Raw genomic sequence first — 8,658 nt, 5'->3', positions numbered from 1 at the left:
ATAGCTATTCTCGATATACATGGATCTTCTTTATGAAAAATAAATCTGAAACCTTCAGGTTATTTCGGAACTTTCATTCCTTTGTTCAAAATCAATTCTCTGAGAATATCATTTGTTTCCAATGTGATGGAGGGGGTGAATTCTCTTCAAATGACTTTATGAGTTTCCTCCTGACAAATGGGATAAGTAGGCAGGTGTCTTGCCCTCATACGCTTCAACAGAATAGGGTTGTTGAACAAAAGCATCACCATATTGTCGAGAGTGCAATGAGCATGATGTATGATAGTAATCTTCGAGTTACCTTCTGAACAAAGGCCTTTCATACAACAGTCTATGTCATAAATCGATTGCCTATGAACATCTTGAAAAATAAATCACCCTATTTCTCTTTGCATCGTGTGCATCCAAATTATCATGATTTGCGTGTATTTGGGTGTGTATGTTGTGTTCATGTTGACAGTTCAATGTGACACAAGTTTCAGGATAAGGCCTTAAAGTGCAGATTTGTTGGGTATGTTAACGATTACTAGGCTACAGATGCTATGATCTCGTGAGAAAGTGCATCAAAATATCCAAAAATGTTGTGTTTGACGAATCAAATTTTGGTCATAATGCTACCACTCCTGAAATTGAAGCTTATAAGCCCTAGTTGAACTCAGATCTCTTTTCTAGTATTGATGATCTTTGTTCTTCTGATTATAATCAAATAGATGAGGGAAACGTGTCTACTGCTGAGTAAAGAACTCAGGAAAGTGTGATTTCTGAGCCACTATTGGCCCCTGAAAGGTATAAATGCATTGTTTACTCTTGACGTGAGAAGGAGATACCTCTCAGCTCTAATCAGGAGCAGAATTCTCCTTCTATTTCCATTTAATCACCTGTTCATAGAAGGTCTACCTGATCTCGACATTTAATTGATAGGTGGGTTAGTTATGAGAACTTCATGATGAATTTTCAACTCTTCTTAGCCTCTTTGGGCAAGGAAGATCAACCCAACAATATTTTATCAAGCAATAAATTCTAAGAGATGGATTGAAGCTATGAACAAAGAAATAAAGGCTCTTCATGAATGTGGCACTTGGTATATTGTTCCCAGACCATACAATCAAAATATGGTTGGGTCAAAGTGGGTGTATAAGATAAAGTATAAGCCACATGGAACTATCGAGTGATACAAGGCTAGGTTGGTTGCCAAAGGCTTAACACAGGAGCAAGGACAAGAATATGATGAGACTTTCAATCTAATTATGAAAATGGGCACTATCCGCATCATACTATCATTGGTTGTTGAGCACCAATGGACTCCCAACCAACTAGATGTAAAAAATGTGTTTCTACATAGAACTCTAAAGGAGGAAGTATGCATGGATCAGCCCACTGGGTATGTAGAAGGGAACTCTAAAGAATATACATGCAGGTTAAAGAGAGCCATATAGAGTCTGAAGCAGGCATCTCGATCTTGGTTTGACATTTTTTCGCTTGAAGTAGAAAAATATGGCTTTATTCGGTCTCTTCTTGACCATTCTCTTTTCATATTCAAATGCAAAGATATAGTTACCCTGTTATTGATATATGTTGATGACATTATCATTACAGGTAACTCTAATGAACATATTGAACAGATTAAAGAACTTCTGAACCATAGATTCAAGATGAAGGATCTTGGTAAACTGTGATACTTTCTTAGAGTAGAAGTTGATAGGACTCCTAAAGGCATGACACTTACTCAACATAAGTATACCGTTGATATTCTTAGCAAGGTAGGTATGATAGATTGCAAGCCTCTAAATACACCCAGTGTACTTCATCAAAAACTCAGTTCCCAAGATGGAGATTTGTATAAGGACCCTATAGGATATCGCAGGATAGTAGGAATGCTTTAATATCTTACCTTCACTCGGCCTGACATTGTCTATTCTGTTAATCAGGTATCTTAATTCATGCATGAACCGCATATTGAGTATATGAAAGTTGTTAAATGCAGTTTTTTATATTTGAAGGAAATTATTGGAGATGGTCTTCTGTACAGAAAGAGTATGCATGACCATCACAAGTATGAACTTCTTACTTACACAGATGCAGATTGGGCAGGAGATCCAGATAAACATAGGTCAGCCTCAAGATACTGTGTTTTTATTGGCCTAAATCTTGTCTCTTAGAGCAGTAGGAAACAAAAGGCCATAGCTAGGTCGAGCACAGAAGCTGAATATAGATCAATGGCAGTTGCTACAGCCGAAGTGACATGGATCAGACACCTGTTGACGAAAGTAGGAGAATTGATTTCTAAAAGCGTTCTCTTGTGTGACAATCAAAGTGCTATCAATATGTCATTCAATTCTATCTACCACAGTTGTGCCAAGCATATTGAAATTGATCAACATTTTGTAAGACAGAAGGTCGGAGAAAAAGAAATTGAACCAGAATACGTTCAGACTGCTGATCAAGTTGTTGACTTGTTTACAAAAGGACTTATCAAGGATAGATTTTGGATGTTAAAAGAAAAGTTGTTCATGGTTCAAAACCATGTACAACTTGAGGGAGGGTGAAAAGACATCGTCATTCATGACTAGGTCTAGATCTCAAGATTCAGACCCAATTCATTTTATTTATTATAACACATGCTCATTAATGACATGTAATTTTAGTATATTATGTAATGGGTATTTTCGTACCCTAATTTCTATACTAGTGCATACTTAATGTGAAGCAAAAACTGCAGGCCCTATTAGGGTTTCTTCTGCAGCCATCAGAGCCTCTCTCTCCTCTCTTATCATTTTCACACACTTATAACACAAGATAAGCTCTTTGCCTTTTTGCTCAAGGCATTTACAATAATATTAGCTTTTTCTAAGTGGTAAGATATTGAGAAATCATAATCTTTTAAAAATTTTAACCACCTTCATTGTCTCGTATCCAAATCCTTCTAAGAGAAAATATACTTTAAGCTCTTGTAGTAAGAGAATACCTCAAACTGCTCTCCATACAGATAGTGTTGCCATATCTTGAGGGCGAATACCATTACCACTAATTTCAGATCGTGAGTAGGGTAATTACGCTCGTGCACCTTTAACTGGCGAGATGCATATGAGATCACCTTATCATGCTGCATTAGAACACATCCTAGGCCTATTCCTGAAGCATCAATTTAGTCATAGGAGTTGTTACCTTAGAGAAATCTTGAATAAATCTTCTTTAATATCTGGCAATCCCTAGGAAGTTACGAATGTCTGAGATATTCTTCGGTTGCTTCTAATACAAAACTGCTTCTACCTTGACAGGATCTACAAATATTTCATCCTTTGAGATCATGTGTCCCAAAAACATAACTTGCACTAACCAACATTCACTTAAAAAATTTGGCATACAACTTATGCTTTTTAAGTATCTCTAGAACAATTTGTAGATGGTCTCTATAATCTTCTTTGCTCTCCGAATAAATTAGGATATCATCAATAAATACTATAATAAACAAATCCAAAAGTGGCTAAAATATCCTGTTTATTAAATTCATGAATGTTGTTGGAGCATTGGTTAGCCTAAAAGGCATCACTAAACATTCATAATGGCCATAACGTGTTCTGAACACTGTTTTCTGTATATCGGATTTCCTAATCTTCAATTGATGGTAACCAGATCTGAGATCTATCTTTGAAAAAATCTTTGCATCTCGAAGTTGATCAAATAAATCATCAATGCGTGAAAGAGGGTACTTATTTTTAATAGTCATCTGATTCAACATACGATAGTCAATGCATAAACACATTAATTCATCATTCTTCTTGATAAAGAGTACAGGTGCTCCCCATGGTAATACGTTAGGTCGGATAAATCCTTTATCTATAAGTTTTTGCAGTTGCTTCTTCAATTCTTTCAACTCTACGGGTGTCATCCGATAGAGAACCTTAGAGATTGGGGTCATACCAGGCACCAAATTTATCTTGAAGTCAATCTCCCGCACAAGGGGTAATCCAGATAGATCATCAGAAAATACATCCACAAATTCTTTCACCACATCTATGTCTTTCATAAGAGTCGTATTGTGCTTCACCAAGGACACACTAGCCAAAAAGGCCTTCTGAATGTAACATTGAGCCTTCAATGCCGAAATCATCATTTCCTTCTTCACTGACTTATTGACTTTGTATTCCAGAATAGGTTGATTAGGACGAATGAAATGTATTTGTCTTTTATGGCAATCCATATAATCATAGTGCTCGTATAACCATTCCATTTTCAAAATTACGTCGTACCTAATCATGTCTAACACAATTAGGTTGGCAGAAAGGTTCTGCCCAACAATAACAACTTGTACCTTGGGTAAATACTTTCAGGCAATGATTCTATCACACGACGGTATGACAACTTCTAATATATATTTCATAGCAACCAGTGACAAGTCTAATAGACTAGCAAATCATATAGAAATAAAAGATATGTCACACCTGTATCGAATATCACTTTAGCATCAAACTTGGCAATAAGGATGATACCTTCTATGACATCAACATCTTTCTTCAGTTCTTCCACAGTAGTCACGTATACGCAACCTATGGATTTCTTTTGTTCTTGTTGTTAGGGATGTCATTGTCGTTGTTGAGACCGTCGTTGTCCTCTAGGTGTTGTATTTTGCCCATTCCATGCCAACCTCTTGAAATATTTTTTGATAAAGTGTCTCATTTCATAGCAGCGTAGGCATGCTCTGGTGTCCAAGTAGCACTGGTCCTTGTGGTGCCTCTTAAACTTCAAGTAAGCATTTGTTTGTGGTTGTTGTCGGGTGTTGCCACCTTGTTGACCTCATGCCCTCTTTGGTTGTCGGTCCTCTACTCTAGCATAAAGTGAGACTCTGAGGCCTCTTCCCTTTGTTTCTAGTCTTCTGAAACCTACCAGTTTAAGCCTTCTTGAAAGATTCCCAGTCCTCCTACAACAAGTAATCATTAACTTTAAACTATAAAAGGTTAAGTTATAACTTAATCTAAAAATTATCTTTTTTCCACTTGAAGTACAGTATTCATCGCAATGTTCTAGTTAAGGTTCTAAGGTCGGCTAGTGAGGACTTTAGTCCTCATCCGATCTCATAGCCCATGAATGTATTTCTTGGTAAGGGCTTCATATATGGTGTAGTTGTGTTGTCAGTACTTCTCCAAATGTCAAAATTTGGTTGTATACTCTCCCACCTTCATACCGCCCTACTTGAGATCCAGGAACTCCTACACCTTGTGATCTTGAGCATACTGAGGGAAGTAGGTGTCAAGGAACAACTCTGAAAACTTTACCCAAGCGCTCATAGCTTCTTGGGTCTATATCACACCTCCCATACGGTCTCCCACCAGCTCTTAGAGTCTCCCTTCAGGTGGTAGGTGCCAAACATACCCTTCTTGTCCTCGAGGACCTCCAGTATCTCAATGATCTCCCTGATCACACAGATCCACTCTTTTGCATCATCTAGGTCCTCTTTTTCATTGAAGGACGAGGGATCTATCTTCATAAAATGTTTATAGCTCGATCCTTTGTTCCCTCTGTTGTGACCATTGCCATTACCATTACCATTGCCCCCATTATTGGCAAGGTTCTAGAATGTCTGGGACAAAGTATTGAGAGCTCCCAGCAGGAAGTCTTTCTATGCGGCCCAACCTTGAGGCTGTCGTTCGACCATCTAATTCAAAAAAAAAATTACGTAAGTTCTACATCTTTTGACCAGAGTTATCAGTCGAAAAAGCAGGAGCGAGAAGCAATTTGGAAAGCAGAAGTGAGAAATGAGACACTTCCACAATTTTAGGAAGCGAGAAGCGCAAGATGACTTAAAAGCAAACTAAGAATTGACTTAGAAGTGACCTAGGCAGCGAGGTGGAAGCGATGGAAAGATATAAAAAAAAGAAAAAAGAAGGGAAAGCTAGCAAATTATTTTGGTGTTTCCCAGCACGTTTCAAAAGCACCACATTTCACACTTTTGAAATGTGCTTCGGGGAAGCACGGTTTCTTAAGTACTACAGTGCTTCTGATAACCTTGCTTTGGATATTAAACCCATGTGATGTCCCTATTATATCATCTAGGTTCTTATTTGCACAACTTCAAACATCTACAATACCAACCATCACAATTTCAACAATTAACAGAACTAATACTCACTTACCGAGTGTTGTCGGGTTGCTGGATGTGTTAAGAGCCAATCTTTTCTTCTTGCTTTGATATCAAGTTGCAACACCCCAAGTTTTTTAACTCAAAAAATACATGATTTTTTTTGTTAGCGAAAACCTTTTAAACCTTTAAGTCAAAACCTTAGACGAGTTACAGATTGATCAAACATAATAGTACTAGATTTTAGTGCAAAGAACACTCCTCATTCATCACATTCGCTTCTTATAAATAGAGTATTGTAAAACACATTATTAAACAACAATAAGTTCTCAAAATAAAAATAACAAGTGTTCAAAATCCAATTTTAAGGAAAGAAAAATGAATTGGCTATTTGACTCCACCTCAGCTTCCCACCACCACTCTAGTAGATCATTCATTACTTCAAATTTTGTAGAGAGTCAATAACCACAACCCCCGTAGGAATACAATGATAAAACATACATGCACAGAGATAGGCATACATGAAGCAACAATCTTTTTATGCATATAAAGTAAATAAACAATTATCAGTGCACAGATAAATAATTCTCATATAATACTTAAACATCATATGCAATAAGTTCACTCATGTATGATCATTCAATTCACGCATGACTTACCGGTGTAAGCAAGACACCTACCTTAGGTATGAGTAGCTTGCAATTCTCTTATTTATATTTTCTTTCTTAGATGACACATGGGATGCTTCAATATATGCATAATACTTTTTTGTTTCTCTTTTACAATACACTATAGGTATAACACATACAATATTCAGATTAGAGGCACGACAAGGGGGTATATTCAATCAAATTGTATCTTTTGACCCCGACCTTGCACGTATTCTCTGGCCCTAGGTGAAGGACGATAACCTATCGAGAGATAAATCCCAACACCCTCAACCTGATATATCATAATTTTATTTTAGCAAAAACTTATTCAGTACCACCCCATTGCACCAGTGGTAGCTATCCCCTATCTCTGTAGCTGGAGAAGCAACTCTATGTGCTTAACAATATCCTACGGAGCCTAGTGTATTGCTTACTCTCTCCTTATAAGCTACAAGAGAACTAACATTTATATTATTTCTTAATTAGTTAATTATCTTGACATACATGCTTAAACATTACTTAATCAATTACAAATTTAGTGTCCCCCACAGGGCACAAGCACGTATGATTTTAATTTAACCCATCATAAAGTTATCGACCACCACTTTAAGACACTTAACACATATCAATTCAGTTGACCACACACACAGTCATGAGCCACGTGTCTGGGCTCGAGCATTCAATAGATTACACATAATAGTAGACTATATATTACATTTCTTTTATTGTACTACTGCTTAAAACCAATCAGATTCACAGGCATCCTATAAAAAATATATAACACACATTCACTATTTGTGTGCATAAAACAATCATAAGTGTAAAAAATCCACTATGACCTTGCGATATTCCTGTATATATCTTTTTTTACAGGCATTTTACAACTTAAATGAATGATATATATATATATATTGGGATGCTATGAACCACTTCCGATCATACCGCGCACGCATCCCACTTATAACAGTATTATGCCAAACCACTGGTATTGTACATTACCGATACCCATTTTTTTTCTTCTTTATCTATATATTTTAAAACTACAGCCGGGCTGCAGTACACTATTGACAGGCCCGTAGCCCGCCATCTACATGGTGCACCATTAGGGTGTGGTCTTCCGGTCAAAGAAAAGCCAAGCTAGGGTTGGGCTGACACCAACTTGTTGCAGCCTCATGGGTGCAGTAGTTGTTGCACACCAAAAGTCCTATTAGATATAGAACATCAACGTATCCATTATGCTAAATAAAATCATAGAATTGAAATCTGCCCAAGAATAACCCATACCGGTTCATACCAGAAATATACAATCAACATCAAATCATATTAACAGAAAACATAGACAACAAGCTAAAATTGAAAACTTAAAATCATTATAAAAAAATAGCAGCTTATCGTGCCCAACATCAAAACGTAGGAACATTCTTTATAGAAAAACTCACACTAATCTACTTGCAACAAATGCAAGATAGTCCTTTAGCGATTAAAAGAAAACTCAGATCCTATTTTCTCAAACAAACACCTACTTTTTTTTTTGTAAACACACAAAGATTTGATCTTAGACAACAAAGCAAAACTTGAATCTTCTTTTTTTTCTAATATACATAGAATGAATTTTAGTACAAGTAACCTATATCCCGAAAAAAAAAAACTTGTCATCCACTAATCATGTGCAGAATATCATCACTCAAAATATTGCAGATCCTCAGTTAAAATTTACTGATTATCATATTTAAATGCAAAACAGTCCCTAAAACACAAGTTAGCCTATATCAATGAAAAAGATCACATACCAGTTTTAGAAATTGCAGACATTATAGTTTCTTTTTTCGATAACCTCAAATTCAATTACATGTTAACGGATATACAGCAAACACATCAGAACCATGGATATACAGAAAAACGCAGGGCACTTCAATAAAACATAAAATTCTA

The sequence above is a fragment of the Nuphar pumila genome, chromosome 1 (assembly GCF_984573655.1).
Source record: "Nuphar pumila chromosome 1, dmNupPumi1.hap1.1, whole genome shotgun sequence".
Lineage (NCBI taxonomy): Eukaryota > Viridiplantae > Streptophyta > Magnoliopsida > Nymphaeales > Nymphaeaceae > Nuphar > Nuphar pumila.
Note: the sequence above shows the minus strand (reverse complement) of the source record.